The following is a 20,595-nucleotide window of genomic DNA, read 5'->3' as shown; positions in this document are numbered from 1 at the left end:
TCACTTAGCCACACAATGTACCATTGACTAATTGTACACTGGCATCTGAGTAATAACTCCTTAAGACAAGTCCGTATTTTGTTTTCCATTCATCATCCAGAGACATCAGTACCATTCATTGGGACTATCCATAATATCATAAAAAAATGAACGCTGATGGTTGTGTTGTAAATTCACAAAAAAAAAAAACTTGACATGTCCTTACAAAAGAAAAAGAATTAAATATTTTATGTGATGTAGAAGAAAATCCTATTACCCTTTACCTTTAGTAGCAAGAGAGCTTGAGGTTTCAAAAACTTCTATACGTAGGACATTAAAAAATTTAAACATAAAGGATACAAGTTTGCAAACCATCAGCAACGTTATGCTGAAGCTAAAATTAGACGAACAGATTTTAGTGAAAAGACGAAGCCATGTTAAAGAAAATAGTTTTTCCTAATGAATCATGGTTTTCTTTGCATGGCACAGCAAATTCACAAAATTATCGGTTTGTGGTTAACAGCAAATCTCTTTATCAAGAAGTAGGAATTAATTCTGTCTATTTTATTGTGGGTGAAACAACAGACAGTTGTGCTCACCCATTAATAGGTATTCTGAATGAAGATGTAATTAACAGTGATCTTATTTATTCAAAACAAATTGAAAAAACGAATAATAATAATATAACGAGATTCATACAAGATGCAGTAGCAACATTTTTATTTACTTGAAGCAGTTCCTCCGGAAAAAATATTACTTATGTTATCTGATGCTGTGGCGTACATCATTAAAGCAGGGGAAAATGTAAAATATTTTATTATTACTCATTATTACATGTAACACGTCCAGCACGTGGAATTAATAGAGCAGCTGAAGAAATTCGCAACCAGTTTCCTAAAGTAAACAATTTTATTAATAATGTCAGAAAAATATATTTTTAAAGGTACCCTTAAGAATTCAATTGTCCAAAGAAAAACTCCACAATATTCAGTTAGCTCCTCAACCTGTGGTTACATGATGGGGTACATACCTTGAGGCAACGATTTATTAAGCAAATAATTATTCTTAAACCAAATCAGTGATTTTAGAATTCCCGAACACAAGTCAATGCGTAATCGCAAACCAAGCGTTGTTAAAATCTAACGATCTACCTAAAAATGTAGCTTTTATAAAATCTAATTACTCCTTTGTGTATAACGGGCTTAGAAAAACAGAGCATGTCTTTAACGGAATCCATTGGACTAATTGAGCAATTTGACATTTCATGTAAAAAAGTCAAAGAAGGCATCGGAGATTTAATCAATAAAAAATTGACCGAAACTCTTGCCCAAAAGAGGGTTATAAAATATTGTGTATGGTAAAAAAAATATAGAAGGTGAGTCAGCCGAACTAGAAATGCTACCAGAAATTAGATGTAAATTAAAAAGTGCACCAATTACATCCGTGGACGTAGAACGCAGTTTTTCTATTTACAAATATATGCTTTCGGATCGCCGGCAAATTTTTTTGCTAGAAAATTTCGAAAAGTATTTAATAATAAATGTTACCAAAATAGTAATGAAATGGTCTACTATTATTATTTCTTAATTTGTGTTGCATATATTTATTTTTTAGAATAAGAATATTATCTTTAAAAATGTTCCTTATTTATTTTTTATAATAAAACGTAACCTTGAGAAACTTCTTTGTGTAGTTTTTAAATAAATTTTGTTCTTTTATTAAGCTTTTTCTTATTATATGTATATGGGACATATGCAAATGCATATCTCTGTATATACTAAAAAGTTACTTACTATTTATTTGCATAAATTTGATGCATATTATATATTCGTTCGAGATTTATCGACAAATACCCCAGGATGGCCGGCCGCTGCAAGAACTGTTTGCAGGTTGGGCACGATGTCCGCGGATGCCAGAACCCCACGGAGAGCGGTATGTTATCATTGCGCAACACAAGGGTCACACAGTACCGAGGAGTACCCTTTAAACTGTCGGGAAACGTCGAAACTGCGCAGGAATTAACAACCAACAAGCTCGTCATTTCAAGCTCAGCACCACCAACTTCATCCTGGTGAATTTACGTGTAAAAGGAACAATTACAACCTGGTTAATTGACAGCGGGGCACAGCACTCGCTAATCAAAATTTTCTTGGTTGACGAGCTATCTTTACCAGTCATGACCAGCAATACAAAACTGACGGATATATCAGGAAATATTTTACGAAATCATGACGAGTCGCAAGTTATTTTCGAGTTCGGACGGAACACGGTACAGCACAACTTCGTAATTTGCGGAAACGAACAACATTTTAAAGCGGATGGGTTAATTGGATTGGTCTTTTTAGAGAGGATCAAAGCACGGATGGATTTCGAGAACCGGAAGCTGAGCATGGGTGGAGCTGAGTTGCCCTTTTGGTACGCGGTAAGGTACCGCCTTCGGTTGCCGCAAGCCACAGCAGTGGTTTAACAGACGAATCTGGGAGGTCAAGCAGGAAAGTAGAAAAGTCATACAATAGCTCAAAGGAATTCAACAACAAAACAAAAATCTGCAATAGAACACTTTTGATCGCCACTAACTCGAGTACTGGTTCCGCGATTCGCGAGGTTTCGAAAAATAGCTCAAACCATCCGAGTCTCATCGGCGCACAGTGGTTTCACATGCTGAAAGTGGGACAAAAGTCGATTGTTTCGAAATTGTCTCTAGTCGAAAATGATTGTTGCTACCGTGAACAGGGGATACTTTGAATAGTGTGGTACACTTTGAACAAAATCAGTACTTTCTTTGAATTCGCTTGGTTATTTTATCTTCATTAAAACATCAGAAATTTCGTTATGAGTTGGTAACAAAATACCCTAGGACTATGGTTTAGTTATTAATAACATCTTCCGTTGGCATTCATGACTGTCGGAAATTGTTAAAGTTGGTGTTCAAAAACCGCCAATTTGAAGTAGGTAAACTTTTATCTGGATTTAAACAATATCGCATGTTTTCTGTTCTGAAATGTATATTACTTTGAACCTCGTTGCCTCCTGTCCCTGTTAAAACAAAAAATTTCTCAAAGTATGCTAGCATTAAACTGAAATTGTTTATGGTATGAATTCATACGTCGAAATGGCTTTGTGGTAATACTTTGAACGGGTGTTCAAAGTTATCCGGATGTAATCACTTCAGAAAACAAAAATTTATAATTTTTTCAATTGTATTAATTGTATAGTGCATTAGGGAAGCCGTGAAATCTCTGACAGTGAAGGTGAAATCAGTGATGGAAAAGAAACGCAAAGATTTAGTGAAGGTGATGAAGCAGAAGATTCTGCAGAAAGAATAGAGAATGAATTTGAGAATTTAGAAAACCAAGATATAGAAGAAAGAACAGAAAGTGTAGAAAAACCAGTTCAACTCATCAAAATAATGGTTGATAGATTTTACGTCGTTCAATATAAAGTTAAGTCTAAGAAAAGATTAGAAGAGATTCGATACTATGTTGCTAAAGTAGTTTCACTAAATAGCGACGATATGACATTCAATGTGATATTTATAAAACATAATAAAAAAATGAGTACAAACACTGATCTAGTCTTCAGTTGGCTTGAGGCTAAAACTGAGTATCTTTTGTAAGCCCAGCAGGTTGAGCGATTACTTCCTAAACCAAAAAACGGGAGGAGGGAAACGCTGAGCTTTGCCAAAAAACCCCTTCATCAACGATAGATTAGTAAATCGAACTACATCTTCAGTTACAATAAGTACCTTGTAGTCCGAATTTTCGTCGAATCTATAATCCGAACTGGTGGTGATACATATTTTTTATTGCTTCCTTTCCTAGAATTTTCTTGTTGTAACACGCACAAAGACAAGGCGTGTAGTGTGCAAGTGCAGTTGCAATCATGTCTTTAAAACGAAAGCACTTTACTCTGACTTTGAAAGAAAAATATGAAATTCTGAGAAAATAAAAGCAGGTATCAGTGGAAAAGCGTTAGCACTAAAATATCATGTGGGAAAATCGACAATATCTGATATAAAACGGAATAAAGCAAAAATTGAAGCAACTGTTTTGAGCAAAACCCCAAAAATTACAAAGTTTTTCAAGTAATCTCCTTGTTTTTAATGAATTTTTCAAATAAATTGGTTGTTTCTGACTAAATGGTATTATACTTTCATGTCCATATAGTTTATTTTAGGTAGTTTGATGGTTTCGATTGTCCGAATTTTTCGATAATCCGAATGGGCTTGGTTTTAATTGGTTCGGTCTATCGAGGGATTGCTGTATTTACGAAACAAATAACGTTATTAGAGTTGTAATCTAAAACCTGATAACGTTACGTGTCTCGTAGCATATTTTATTTTATCCTAAAAACTCCAAAAAAGGCAAAAAATTATACATACTACACAGTCGGCCTTATCTAAATTTAGTATCTATGACACTCATTGTTTGTGTATTCGAAAAAAAAAATTCCAAAATGAGTGTCAGTAACAGCAGTAAATTGAGCATTAAGGAAAAAGCTGATGCAGCCCGCTTAAAATTAATACCCAACAAGTCTGCAAACAGATATAAAAAAGAACTGGATATATTTAAACAGTGGCAGCAAACCAACGGAGCAACAGGAATCACTGAAGATGTAGGTAATGTTGGCCTATGTTTCGGAATTGGTGAGTGTTTCTGTGCTAATTATTCAGATGATAATAGCTTGAAGGTTTTTTTAGTCAGGGAAGTTCGAACCGTCTTCTGTGTAGGCAAAAATCTCCATGTTGAAAAAAATTTTGCTCACCCATGAAAATGTGGACATTTCTTCCTTTGAAGTAGTGACATCGTTTATGAAAACGAATGATTTGGGATACTCACCAAAACGAGGAGAGATCAATACGTTTTTGAAAGATGCCCCTGAAGACTATTTGGCTGTAAAAGTAGCTGTAATTTTTGGAATTTTTGGAGGCTGCAGGCGAGAGGAGCTTTACAACGTCAATGTTGGTGATGTTGTTGGCTCAGGATCGTCAATGATTGTCTCAATTCCAAAAACGAAAAACGGTCGAAGACGAATGTTTAGTATTGTTGATGATGAAGGTGGAATGGACTATTTGGGAACAATTCGAAAATACTATCACTGGATAGCGTCGATATTGAACAAAATAATAAAGTAAATGCCACGTCAAAAGAAGCGCCCAAAGAAATCAAAGGTAAAGTTTGCCAGCAAAAACAGTAATGTATATACCTATACCATCATAATTATTTCAGAGCTAAAGATGTATGATACACCACTCAAAATGTTAAAAAGTATTGGTGTTCCAAATACTAAAAACTTTACACCAAAAAAGAAGAATCTTCATGGTCTCGTAAGGCGACTGTCGAAAATATTGAAGAGAACCTCCGCTGCAAAACAGTCTTTTGGGCAAAGATTGTTTCATGTCGAAAGATTTGTTAATGAAAACGCGCTAAACACAAAAATTTCTGAACTAAATGCGCTGGCTGCGCAATTCATTAACTTCTAGTTCGCGAAACTGGCAAAGCTCCCCGACAACATAGATATACAACAGAAAAGAATATTTTGGCTTTGACATTATATAATCAAGGTCCCTAAGCTTTTAGATTTTTATCGAAAATTTTCACATTGCCAAGTAAATCAACATTAAATAATTTTTTGAGGTTAGTAAGTGTTGATGCTGGAATAAATTCCAACATTTTTGAAGCGTTGAAAACTTCAACAGAAACAATGAGTCCCTCTGCAAAAATTCGTGTCTTTGATCTGGGATGAAATGGCTATACGAGAGGGGTTACATTTTAATGAAAGGAAAGGTTACATTGAAGGCTTCCGTGATATGGGGAACGGAAAAAGAGTTGATGACATTGCCGACCACGTATTGGTATTTATAATTAGGGAGATAAAGAAGAAATTCAAGCAACCTATTTGCTATGCGTTTTCTTGTAAGGGGGGTGCAAAATGGTCGGAAATTAAGTATCTGATTTCAAGGATTATTGAAATTTTGATCGATATTGGGCTTAAACCGATTGCAACTATATGTGATCAAGCAACTACCAACGTTAAAGTCCTAAATTCATTAATTTGTGATAGTAAAACAAATTACTTAAAAAAAGGACTTGAATTTCAAGGAGGATTTTTTGAGAATAATGGCTACAAAATTTACCCAATTTTTGATCCGCCTCACCTTATTAAAGGAGTTAGAAATAATTTCCTCAATAAGAAGATTTCTTTTGAAATGAACGGGAAAAAAATGGTCGCCAACTGGGAACACAGTGAAGCTATATGAGAAGGACAACGGTCCAAATACGGTTGACGGGTTACGAACTCTATCACATTTGCATGACGAGCACATTTATGCATCAAAAATGAAAAAAATTAAGGTGAAATACGCCACCCAACTTTTTAGTCAACGATTGGCGTCAACTCTTAAACTCGCAAGTTCTCTGGGTATGAAAATTATATAAAAACTAGCTGACCCCGTGAACTTCGTTTCACCTACAACTTAATTTTGAATCTGCAAACCGAATGCTTTGAAATCTTGCAGATGTTTTAAACATCTGATAAGCATAATAAATTTTTATTCAAAATAATACTTACTTCCTCCAAAAAATTGATGACGTCAGCCCAAAATTTTTCCAAATGAATCCTTTTTAAAATATCCAAAATAGGATGAGACTATACTTGTGATTTTTCATTCCATTCATATTTTTTAGTTTTGCTTATAGGGAGTGTCTCAAAGAAAATTAATCACTGAGTCAGTTTATTTTATTGATTGAATCAAGAATTGCAAAACTAAATTTTTAGATTTATTGCAGACGTTTTGAAGTTATGTTTGACATGGTACGTTTTTAATTAAAATATATCTGTTTATCAAGCCCAAAAACTTGATGACGTCATCTCAAGATTTTGCCGAATAAATCCTATCTAAAATGTGCAAAATATCATCAGTATATTTTCGTAAATTTATCATTGCATTCATATTTTTTAGATTTGCTTTTACAGTGACAAAAAAATGTATGGATCAGTCAATTTATTTTAGAAAATAACTCAAGAGTTGCAGAAATGACATAATTAATATAATTCATAATGTTTAAATATGATAACTATTAATATGTGATAATTAAACCGAAAACCATTTTCCTAAGAACACGAGGTTAGCAGAAACAAATTAGTTTGTTTAAACATTGTTAAATTAACCCCCCACATGTACAATTTCTGAGCGAAAATATGAAAAATAATTTTTGCAATCTCACCGTGACGTACGATGACGCCACTGTCACGTGAGCCTCCTGATAAAAGGTCACATTTTTCGGTCCTCTGCGTTTAGTTTTGATTTCGGTTTGGTGGCAGCAACATCAGAGTCCGTTTTGGCTTAAAAGTAGGGCTCTTTTCACGAATTTCTAATTTATATATTTAAATATTAGTGAAAATGTGTTGTATTAGTACTGTGAACACGAACGAAAATGGATATTTTTTCGAAAAGGACCGAAAACAGGGCAAGTTCGAGTTCAGTTTTAATTTATGGGATTCCGTGATTCGTTCACTCGACAATATTTAAATTTTGGGAAAATTTTCAATTCGATAGAACGATTGAAATCGGTTGATCAAAGCTATACATTTTCACGACATAAATAAATAAATTTTAAACATAATTAATATCATTTATAATGTTTAAATATGATAAGCATCAATGTATGATAATTAAACCGAAACCCGTTGTCCTACAAGCCCGAAATTATTAAAAACAAATCAATTTGTTTAAACAATGTTAAATTATCCCCGAAAATGTGCATTTTCGCAGCCAAAATATGAAAAATAAATTTTGCAATCTCATCGTGACGTACGATGACGTCAATGTCACCTGAGCTACTTGTATAAAAGTCACGTGTTTCGGTCCTTTGTGTTCAGTTTTAATTTCTGTTTGATGGCGGCAAGATCGTCGCTTCATTTCGGCGTAAAAGTGGAGCGTTTTAGCGAATTTCTTGTTTATTATTAATACATATTACGGAAAATATGTTGTGTTAGTGCTGTGAACACGAACGAAAATGGATATTTTTCCGAAAAGGACCGAAAACAGGGTAAGTACGACTTCAGTTTTAATTTATCGGATTCGGTGATTCGTTTGGTCGACAATGTTTACATTTTGGATAAATTTTCGAAACGATTGAAGTTGGTGGGTTAAAGCTATACACTTTCGCGTATAATTAAATAAAATTTAAACATAATTAATACAATTCATAATGTTCAAATATGATAACTATCAATATATGATAATTAAACCGAAATCCGTTTTCCTAAGAACACGAGGTTAGTAAAAACAAATTAGTTTGTTTAAACGTTGTTAAATTAACCCCGAAAATGTACAATTTCTGATCTAAAATATGAAACATAATTTTTGCAATCTCATTGTGACGTGCAATGATGTCACTGTCACGTGAGCTACCTAATAAAAGGTCACATTTTCGATCCTTTCTGTTCAGTTTTGATTCCGGTCTGGTAGCAGCAACATTGGAGCTTCGTTTTGGGTTAAAAGTAGCACGTGTTCGCTAATTTCTAATTTATTGTTAATAAATATTAGAGAAAATGTTTTGTGTTAAGTGCTGTGAACACGAAGAAAGTGGATATTTTTCCAAAAATGCCCGATTTTTTTTTAAATATGTTGTTAATAACATGCATTCAGGACTGATAAAGTACGCCTTTAGAATATACAAAGTACTGCGTTCATAATTCACAAAATACCGTATTCATCATTTTTAAAGTACGGCGTCCAAATTTACAAAATACGGTGTCCATCACCCATGCTATCAAACCCTAGTCCTCTCTTTTATTGGCAAGACGCACTCCAGACCTCCTCGTATTGTTTGGTTCTTGCTGGGCAACAGCAACGAGCGAGCAGAGTCATCGCTCTTTGTTGGCAAACGTGGAGAAATTTGTATATTGTAACTTTTGTAATCGAAGCATTTTGTACTGTATATTGTATGTGTTACTAACTTAACTTGGGTCTTGCCAATTTAGCTCCAGTGGTGCAAATGCTTTGTTTTCACGGTGCATTTGCTTGGGTTTTAATTTTGCAACAGTGCATTCTTTGGTTCCGAGACTGAATTCTCCATGTCGTCAGACGCTTTGGCTTGGGGGGGTTCTTTTGGCCCTTAGACGCTGGGTTGCATCGTTCTTTGAGAATGAGGTAAGACGATCTTGGATTTATGCGGCTGCGTTCTCCCTTGGGCGTGTGAGCGCTGCGACCAATAGATTTCGTCCCGAGTTCCATCGGTGTGCTTGCTTGGGTTTTCATTTTGCAACATTCTCAATTTTTGGTGCAATTTCTCCCGGTGGTGTATTGGGTACTAACTTTGCATTTGTATTGTATCTGAATTGTATCTGTATCTGTAGTGTATTCTGTATTGTAGCTAGATTGTAGGTACCTGCATTGTATTTCCGTTGTATTGTACTGTATAACGTTCTATCCCTCATTAACAATTCCTAGCCCTCTCCTTTCCTAGCGAGATCTGCTCCAGACCTTCCCGTGGTTCTTGCTGAGCATCAACTATCGAGGACAGAAAATTCAAATTCAAAACCAGCAAAGTTTCACAAAAATCATGAAAATCGCTCGTTGGTGGCCAACGTGGAGCAAAAGAGACTTTTGTAACTCAACTAACTTTGTTAACTCTATATTCTTAAGGAAAAAAAAAATATTACATTTAATTTATCATTTATAAGGACAAATAGTCATTTGCCATGCCGATGCTCATTTTTAGATTAAATGCTCACAAAACGCGTAAATGTTCAATTTGTGTCCGGGGAGATACAATGTTTGCAATGATGTTGATTATGAGCACAACGCTGATCAACTTCCGTATCCGAATTACCCTTGAAATAAATCATCGGGATTTGCACCTTAGGTAGTTCGTCGCACATTTGATTGACTTCGTGGACTTATGTCAGCTTATCGTCTTCTCGGCATTGTAATGAACTTCATAAAACGACACAGAATTATTTTCACCGTCAATCAAATCTGTAAATTTTGTCTTGAGAATTTTAAAATATTGAAAACTTCAAATTCAATCCTCGAATAACGGTAAAGTTTGAAGTTTTGTCGAAACCAACAAAGTGAACATAGGTAAATAGAATGGCAGATCAAAATTAATAAGACACTTTCGCAATGTGTAACTAAATTCACTTTAACTAAGACTTTTCTTAAAATAAACGACGTTTTTATTTATGAAAAAACAAAGAACGATTTGAAATGCAATAATACTTTTTTCACAATCGCACGGAAGAAATAGTTTTGTATGACACGTCAGTTAGGCGACAGGTCCATCAGGAACGCCAACTATTCAAATTCATTCGAAGTGGCGATTCCTATGCAAAATTTTTAAATTTTTTTTATCTTTTAGCCGTCTTATTTTTTATAAATTTTCTTACATATAAACCTTCTCCTGACGATGAGGAACACGTAAAAAAAAGAATCGTCCAATTCGGTGCAGTCGTTCTGAAGTTATGAGCGTACATACATTTCGGCGATTCATTTTTATTAATATAGATTGTAACTTGTTATGAATATTTGTTTTTCAGTTTCAGCAGAAGCTTTGGGTAAAGGCGTAGAACAGGCAGCTGAATTGTTGTTTTTTTATCGGCTTTTTGACTCCGTGAACGAAAGCAGCGCCACCCCTCAAAAAGGAAAGCTACTGCGTTGCGGAATCAACGACAAAAGCAAGCATTTTGATTTTTGGACGAAGGAAGCATTACCTGTATTGAGTTCAATGAAATTCATTTCTGTCAATGGAGGCGACAAAGAAAGACCACCTTCGTTAAAAAATTGGTCATTCACAATTAAAAATTTTATGAATATTTGGAATGTTCTCAAAGGAAATAGTGGAAAAGTGTTCCGTGTTTTTGTTAATTAAAATAAAATGGACATAGATAGTGATAATGAAATCTCCCCAACACTTACACCACAAAGTGCGAACACTGCGACAACAAATCTTATTCCTAAAAAATCTAAGAACAAGTACGAAACAACGTACGAAGTATTCATGTTATGGTGCAAAGAGAAGAAAGTCAAACATTATTCAGAAAACGTCGTATTAGCATATTTCTCAGATAGCTCAAACAAAGGTCTTTTGGCTTCATTATGGCCAAAATATTCTATGCTGAAATTAACATTAAACTTAAAGCAAAACGTGGATATACGCAAATATTGTAAAGTAATTTCTTTCATAAAAAATCTAAAGTTTTCGAAAAGGATCAAATAGAAAAATTTATATTGGAAGCCCCAGGTGCAGATTTTTTGTTGATCAAGATACCTACCACCTTTTGTTCAATAATATTTTATATGTTATGTGTATATATGTATATTTAAGGTGGCGTTAATTATTGGAGTGGCGGAAGCATGTCGCAAGGATGAATTATTACATTTGACAGTGGATAACATTCAAGACCTCAACAGCAAATTACTCATAACAATAAATAATACAAAAACAAAAACTAACCGTTTATTCACTATTGTGGATAATGATTAATGAGGGCATGCAAAGTTGCCTACAGTTAGACAAGAAGTGTTTTGGCCTTCGTCCAAGACACATTCCTCATAATAGGTTTTTCATTTATTATTGTAAAAATAAATGTTCAACTCAAGCAGTAGTGATAAACACACTTGGAAAAATTCCATACAAAATTGCGATGTTCTTGAAGCTACCTAATCCAAATTTATATACAGGACATTGTCAACCAAGATCATCCGCTTCCATATTGTCCGATGCAGGTGTTGACTTCGCAACAATTAAGAGACATGGTAGATAGAAGTCAACTTCCGTCGCGGAGGGCTATATAGAATCTTCTATTGAAAATAAAACTAAAGTTGCAAGAAAAATATTTTAATTATTAATATATAATATTAATTAACATTCGTCATAATACATCAGAACCCCAACTGCCAATAGAAAACATGTGTAGCAAGGAGAAAACTACAAAATCAATATTAAATGTTTCTTCTTCAAATTTAGAAAATGTTGACAAAATTAATATCAATGAGATGTGTACCTTTAATAATTGTACAATTAATAATATAATTGTAAATATTGTTAAATCTAATGATGACAAATAAAAATTTGAAAAATTATTGCAGTTTCATTTATTTAATCAAATCCATATGAAAATTTGAATTTTGAATGTTTTGATAATCGTCGGTAAAATTTTGTAGCTAACACGTTCGTTAATGGCGATTAACTATCTCGGCGATTTTTAATTCCACTCGCTCCTTTCCGTCTCTCGTGTAATTAAAATGCCTCGAACATTAATCGTCTTCATTAACCAACTTGTTCGTTAAATAACTATAAAGAAATATGTATCCTTTAATTTAAAACATGACCTTTAATAAAATCGACGAAAGATAACCCAAATTACATCCAGTAAAAATTTCAACTCTGAAACTTTACTCAAACTAAGTTAACATGGGGTATAAAATTTAACACACGGATCCCTATGGCCACTTTTAAAAAAGATGCACTGTAGTGGTTGCTAGTGGTTTTTTTCTTCTTGTTGTTTGTCAGGGAATGAATCAGAACAAATGCATTTTTTCTGATTCATTCCCTGACAAACAAGAAGAAGAAAAAAACGAAGAAAATATGGCAGGGAGAGATTTGAAAAATTTTACTCGCATGGCAGCAGAAGATTTTGAAATGTAATATAAACAATGTTTAGGATTCCATAATACGGAATATTTCTCATACTGATCGATTAATTCTAAACATTTATCTCTATTCTACTCCGTTAATTCACTCATTTTTAACTGCGACTGCTGCAAACGGTCCAAATACACGAATACACCGAATTGATGGTACTGACTGTACACCAACGAACAAATGCGCGCCATTCATGTGACCACATTTACCGAATTGCACCCATTGCCCCCCCCCCCTGACAAACGACCGAGGTACTTTATTTTGACCAATTTCAAAATTTTGAAATCATATTTCATTTTGTATATACAGTATAACCTCTATAATCCGAACTCACGATTGTCTCAACATCCAGTAATCCGAACAGAGGCTATTTGAAGTCGATGCCTCTTTAATTCGAACAAAAAGTCTGCAATCCGATCTGAACTTGATCTACTTCCAAAAATGACGCAAGATCTTTCTGCATATGTTGTATGGAATATTTCGAAATTTTTAAAAACTGCGATATTTCAAAGCACTGAATTAATTAACTAATTCTGGAAAAACGGATGAAGTTATCGGAGACCCGAAATCTACAAGAGAAAGTATTTGGTTAAATTTCGAAAATCGTCGAAAATGGGTCGAAATTTGCATGAGAAAAATTTCATTTTCGAAAAAATTTCCTAAAAATTCTGAAAAAATTTAGAGATATATATCCCGACGTGCTGATTCCAAAAATATACCATGTTTATAGTAACGGAGCAATATTTTCGGGAAATTCGCTGTGAAATTCGAATTTTTCGAAATTTAAAAAAAATTGCGATATTTCAACGATTCTGGAAAAATGGTTTAAGTTATCGAAGAAATGAAGCCAGAAGTAACTTCTGAGGTCCAAAATCTACAAGAAAATATATTTAGTTAAATTTCGAAAATCGTCGAGAATGGGTCGAAATTTGCATTATGGAGGTAATATGAATACATAATGGAAAATTTCATTTTTGAAAAATTCATCTAAAAATTCTGAAAAATTTCAGGGTATAGATCCCGGGGTGTTTATTCCAAAAGATAGCGTGTTTATGGTCACGGAGTAATATTTTTTTAGAATGAATCTATTATCCATTGTTGCTTAAGAATTCTTTAATTTTTGTTTAATAAAATTTAGGTTTATTTCTTGAAGTTTGTTTTCAGTTGTGTATGAAGTTGTTATTCAATTCCCTTTCAGATTTTTGGGAAAATTGCTGATCCAAACAAATCGTTAATCAGAACACACCTTTTTCCCATTTAATTAGGATTATCGAGATTCTACTATACACTATACGTGTAATCAAAAGAACCAAATGTCACCCATGTTATGTGAAAAAGAGTATACTAGCTAAAATTTTATAATTTTTTTTGTTTAGAACGAATTTCTGGTAGATAGGTAAAATTGCACAAAAATTGCCCCCCCCTGAACGAAATCCTGTATCCGCGCCTGCAACCGATGGAAACTGTTCGGCGCAGATACACGTCCTGACTAAATGAATTCGTACGTGAGCGTACTACGCGTTTGGTGCGTTCGGACTAAAATGTTCAGATCAGGACGCACCTTTATAAGAATGTGAACACTGCTGGAACCGCCGATCATATTTATCGATGCAAAAAAGTGAAGTTCGTGGTGTACAATGTCAAGAAGCATTAATATTGAAATATCCATTTTTTCTGAAACTGTACAGATTTTGGCTGATATTATGAAATAACTTATTTACTTACCACCAAAAGAGAATGTGTTACAACATATACCTATGTGTTTTAAAAAGTACCAAAAAGTACAAATTGTATTAGATTGTACCGAGGTTCATGTGCAAGCACCAAAGAATCTATGTTGTAGAATAAAATTATATTCCAATTACAAAAAATCCAATACAGTAAAGTTCATGACAGGAGTTACTCCTGCTGGTCTTATCAGTTATGTCAGTCCCGCGTACTGTGGTAGAGCATCTGACAAGAGTATTTTTGAACAATCAAATCTCATTGAAAACCATATGTGGACCAAATAATGGTGAATAAAGAGTTTTTAATCGAACAGTTTTGCGAAGATCGTGGAATTGGAATTGTAAGACCTCCATTTTTAAGAAATAAAAAGCAATTCAATAAAGCAGAGGCTCTTGAAAGTAAAAGCATTGCTGCAGCTCGAGTTCACATAGAAAGAGTAAATGCACGAATTAAAGTTTTTAGGATATTAAAAAATACGTTAGCAGTGCATTTACTTTCAATTGTTGATGATATTTTTATAGTAATTTGTGCGATTGTAAACCTAAGTAAGCCTGTAATACGAGATGATGTATTTAAAAAAAAAATAAGATTACAATAAAATGAAGTATATTATTACATCATGACTATATATTTATGTTAATTTCCTCATAATGGTAATGCACTTGGAATTACTAGAGTAAATAAGATTCTACACTTTTATTGGATTTTTTTTCCTCCACAAACATAATGTACCATATTGCTGAAATATTTGTTAGAAATTTTATCCATTAACATACCTGCGAAATTTTCGTTAAATGGTATAATAATTTGTAAATAACTTTCATCTTTGGAACAAAATATTATAAAGTCACAAATTTTTAAATTTAAAATGGACATTCCTAATTGTATTTGGGAATAATAAGCATGCGACTCTTTTAATGCTAGGTCACATTAACCGATTTTCAGTTAGAACTTCTTGGATGGATTTAGAAATTTCCATTAACTTTAAATAACGAAAAAAATTAAACCACTTGCCCAAAAAAGGACATTTAATTTCCACAAGTCTGGTTAGTTCCTTATTCTCAAAAACAATCCCGTCAGGGGAGTATGCCAACCAGGGATACTTTTTACAAATCAAAATTCCCATTGTTTTGACACTGTAGGTGGGATTTTGATTTGCAAATGCCACTAGTACAGACCCTTCATGTTTCCGGCCGTGGGCCATCGCCATAGAATACCCTCTCTATAGAACACGATCTCTAATGCTTTTATGTTGGTCACAATGTCAGCATCTACTGGCTGGGTCGGGAACTAAAACTGGCGCTAAATTTGAAAGCGAATTTTTAAGGTGAATTTTTTATAATTGAAGGGAAAAATATGGTTTGTGTATTTTATATGTTAGTTTCAAAACGTGTAAATACGTTTTGAAGCTGACATATAAAAAACACAAACAGTATAAAAAAAGTAGATAAAATATTTGACATAGTATATTTAAAACTTAACATTCAGTTGTAAATGTAAATACAATAATAACAAGAAATAAATAAATACATTGATAATATCTTAAAAATATCTTAAGAGAAAATTAGAAAAGTAAGCAAAAGTCAAAGAAAATAGTGCAAAATAAAATAACATTTTAAATATTAAATGTTCAAAACTGATAACCAAATATGTTTCCCAGTACTTTGTTATGGTATGAACAAAACAAAGCTGATGAATAACCTGCAAAATGCAAAATTATACAAACGTTCTACTTTCTTTCTGTAAAACCTAAATATAACTGTTGCATTTCTGTTTCCAATGGAATTGATTTGTTAGGCTTTTCCTTACCAAATATTACATTGCTGACTTTTTTCATAGATCTGAAGATAGACTCTCTTAAAAATAAATGAAAAGTTTAGTTCTTCGATATGCAAAACACTCCCGAAAATCAAAATCAATCACTGTTACCCCTTTCATAACCGTTTTATAAAAAAATGGGCAGTGTTTACGCCAGGCATAGAATTTTTACAAAAAGCAAAAACAACAGGTTGCTTCTACCGTTCGAAAATTCCTCTGAGTACGCAAATATGGTCTGCAATTTTTTCCGTCCTTGTTGAACCGTCATCTTCAAAAACCACAACTCTGTCCTCACAAGGCAAGTGGTCCAGATGAGGCTGAATGAACATCTCATCAAAGATGAGAGTACATACTTAGGGTTAATTTTGCGACTTACTTGCTTTCTAAGAACTTCGAATATAGGTTTGATGATACCCGGTTCTATTGGAACTTTATTTAGGGTTGCCCTCAAAGTGTTAATAGATAGCAACATAAACATTCTTGGCAGAAGTTTATACGATTTTGAACCATACTTCCAAATGGCAATGGCATCTGCTTTCACCTCAAATGTAAAACTCCTGCTTTTCGATTTACGTTTCTAATCTAGTTTTCAAAAAATTCTCGCTGAAAGGAAGCCAATCCTTTCACGATACCAACCAAACGTTGATCTCCTAGAAACTTCTTAGCGGAGCGAAAGGCGTTCTTGTGATTGCCACATCAATGTGGTTTGCTTCGAGTGATGCTGTAGCAAGTTCACTATCAGCTGTGAATAAAAATATCTTAATATTTGTTTTGTAGTGACTTTCAATTTGTTTTTACCGTGGAAAGACAGAATAGCTGGTACTGTAAATCTATGCGGCTTTTGCGTTCCTCGTATGTAGTCTTTATCTGGTCGAAAATGATGGAAGCCAGTGTACCCTCTGCTATAAATTTGGTTGTTGTTTAGAACCACGAGTTTTTGGTTATTCGCGGCTTTATTATTTGCGCCATAAACCGATTTGGATGTGGAACCCAAAGATCGGCTTAACTCTCGTCGTATATCCGTAACATGTTGTTGTCTTGCATTTTTGTTCTACAAAAATTGGGTATAATAATCTAGTCAAGGCAAAGTTATATACTCACATTTGGCAATTACACTCCACAATGTACAATGTAAACACATAAATTAAGAAAACTTTGAGAAGCACTTTCCCACTATGAAATCACGCATAAATCACGCGAAAACAACACAGGAAATGTGTCAAATGATAAACACTGCCGTTGCTAGGAGATCTAAACGAATTCTCAAAAATTTTGAAAATCACAGCTTTTACAGATTTCTTTTCATTACGACTCCTGGCGGGCGGGTCGGAAAACTTCGCAAAGAAAGGATAAGGTGAAGGCTATCTCATTTCAAGACCCCTGGCCATCGCTTGTGTCACGTCTTTTTTATTAAAAAAGTTGTTTGACATAATTGTCCAATAATTTTTTTTAAATCTGTAGACAGTATGACATGTCGTCCTGTAAGTTATGTGAATTAGTTTCGATAAATAAATAATAGTATATTACATATCGAGGCGGGAAGTGTTTCATTACCGTCGAACGCCAGATTGTTGGACCGAGACGCGTAGCGTCGAGGTCAACAACAGGCGTGAGACGGGATTGAAACACGCCCACCGAGTGTATAGTTGGATTCCTGTATCTTTTGACACACGTGACTGAAGTATCAGACAAGCTCAGACAGCACCTACCATAAGAATCTTCATTTTAAGGATTACAAAAACGAAGAGCCAGACAAATAGTATGTCTACCGAAATTAGGCCAAATTATGCTCTACGTCAGTTATTCTCTTCCACAAAGTTCCTTGAATTAGAAAAAGATAAAATACGTAATAAATGCGTCCACATAGTGCGACAGGCACTTATGTAGTCAATCTAGTGACTGTTAATAATTCATCGATTTTTCATCAAACGTCACTGTCATTTTTGGTTTTACTCAGAGTGGTTAATCGCAGTTTTTCGTTGTTCTATTCAAGTTTTCTATTCAGTTCTTCGTGAAGTTCGTTGGTTGCTAATTAGGTAGGCTGTTCCCGTGCCCAGGACATCGTGTCCAACTTTATAGAGTATTTTGCTCTTGAGAAGGAAAACGGTGGTCCTTTAATCTCATTAAATGGTACAGAACAAGTAAGTAAAAACCACTTGAAGGTTCATGGTTAATAATTTCGCTCAAATTTTTAGCGAGTTGCAGATGCTCTAGGCGTTACTCGCTGAACGGTTTCGAAGATTAAAACTCGAAAAGAAAGACTGGGCGTCCTTACCAGTCCGACAAAATCACGACCCAATCGGAAAGCACCGAAACCAAAAGACCTGCCTGAGCCTACACATCTATGTCATGTTGACGTTATGAACATTGTCATCTTTTTGACTAATTACTACAAAGTAACAGTTATTAGTTCGGACGTTAGCTTTTGGTCACGTGTGTAAAAAGATACATGAATCCAACTACATGTATACTATTTTATTCACAATCATAAATAAAAATAAATGGAAATAAAATTCACTTCACTCATTTTATAATTAGAATAGCAGGCGTTCCATGTCAAACTTGACATTATGATTTGTCAAGTTTTTTATTAACCTTCAGACTACCGGGTGGGGTCCAAATTGTAGTACGGAGCTACAATGTCTGTTAGGGCCAGTAAGCCTTAGTGGTTCCGACCTGGTGAGAGCCCGGGTGACCACGGCTGTCAAGGGTTCCGTCCCTGGCAGTTTGAAGCGACGTGATACCAATTTGGTTAACCAATACTTCATAAACAGAGTTAAACACTCAACCGGAATAAACAACGCATCGGACCAAGAGTGAATCCATAATTGGCAATAAAAACCTCAATAAAGACCACGGAACTGGTGAGGACCAGTTAATATGGAGGAACCATGTGGTTCGAAGGACATAGAGCAGAATACGGGAGCGAGTCGGACGACTCTTCCGACTCTCTTACAGTCTTCACTCACCCAGGCGGCCCTCTTGGGGAGTTGGATATTGAACCCGCTGAAAGAGGTGGGGCCCACATCTGTTCCACTATTGCAAGCAGAGTCAGGACGCGACTCCGCTCATCGCGCTGGCTGCAAGGCTCAGGCATATACATCCTGGGATGTATACTCCCGATCATACTCTGTATACTATGCCTGTTATGCAGACGCCCACCGAGAAAAGCGACACGCGGAGGGGGAAACACGGGATCCTTTGGACGGAGACATACCGACACAGGAAGAGATGGAGGATTGGACGGACGTGAACCGTCAAATGTATGCTGCGAGGAAGAAACGCTACTTCAGAGGGATAGGACTTTTAACGTTGAAACAGATGCAACACAAAAAATATTTGAGGAGAATACGGGCGAGATGTGCCCGTAGTGACGACGAATCTTCAGACGAACCGGAAGAGGGGAGCAGTGTCCACACGGTGGTGACGAGGTCAATAACAAAAAAGAAAACGACGACCCCCCTGGAGACTACGAGACCAACCTCAGTAACACAGAGCTTGGTAACCGGGGAACAAAAAACGAGCCAGACTGAGGAGCATACGGCCACCACCGACAATCCAATACCCAGCCTATCACAGACGTCCACAAAGAAAAACACACCGAGGGGACCAATCTCACCATCGGTGTATTGGTACTCCGATACGGTCCCAGTCCGAGTTGTACAGGTCTCAAACTGGTTGCAGGAATATGAGAAGAAGCTCGCGGTGCCATACAGTCCGATGTTTACCAGCCTCGCACAGAGATTGGCCGATCCAGCCGCGACCGGGGCACTCGGAGCTATGACAAGGGGACCAACTGTCAGAGATGCTACAAGCATCCTAGCCCTCGCAAAGTATCTTGCCACCTCCACATCGTCGGTCATGGAGGTGGGGCCACTCGTTCGAGTTCTCTGTATGGCCCTATCCCTAACACAAGACAACTATAGATCAGAGATCATCAACCACAGAATAATCAGAGGTTGGAAAATGACGCAATACCTGGGACCAGAGATAACCACCAATAGGATAACACAGCCCCAAGTGAGCAGAATCATTGCGATACCCCTCGACCTATATACAGCGTTTATGCTAGACAAGCAACCACCCCTTGTTGCTGGGGATGTCTACTCGTATTCCAAGGTTGATTACGACTGGACGGCTGTACCAATGAGGTCCGAGTTGGCCAGACAGAGGGGAATTATCCCATACATGGCCAGCTTCCTCACATCGCGCTTTTGGGCAGGAACGGTCAACCACGCATACATGGGAACGCTTACATCTGCAGACGGGAACCATGTGACACGAGTACCAACTAGGATAATGCCCGCGTCGAACAGCGTATACCTGGAGGGGCCTACAGACGTGCTCATTGTGTTAACGGACTACACTGCATCGGCATGTCCTAACATGATACGCATTGGCAATATTGACATCGATA

At 35.6% G+C, this 20,595-nt stretch overlaps 1 long non-coding RNA gene across 1 annotated transcript; it reads right to left on the bottom strand.

Moving 5' to 3' along the window:
• Positions 1 to 15,879: 15,879 nt before the first annotated feature.
• LOC135143256 (uncharacterized) lies at positions 15,880 to 17,481 on the bottom strand. Its single transcript, XR_010282717.1, has 3 exons — positions 17,280 to 17,481; positions 16,977 to 17,229; positions 15,880 to 16,920 (listed from the first exon to the last, which is right to left on the bottom strand). It is a non-coding gene; the product is annotated as an uncharacterized LOC135143256 (long non-coding RNA).
• Between the last annotated feature and the right edge of the window lie 3,114 nt (positions 17,482 to 20,595).

This window comes from Zophobas morio, unplaced genomic scaffold (assembly GCF_036711695.1).
Source record: "Zophobas morio isolate AGI-343-1 ecotype UQ-CSIRO unplaced genomic scaffold, CSIRO_AGI_Zmor_V1 ptg000058l, whole genome shotgun sequence".
NCBI classification, from domain to species: domain Eukaryota; kingdom Metazoa; phylum Arthropoda; class Insecta; order Coleoptera; family Tenebrionidae; genus Zophobas; species Zophobas morio.
The sequence above is the reverse complement of the archived record's forward strand: the minus strand, read 5'-3'. Positions and strand labels throughout refer to the sequence as shown.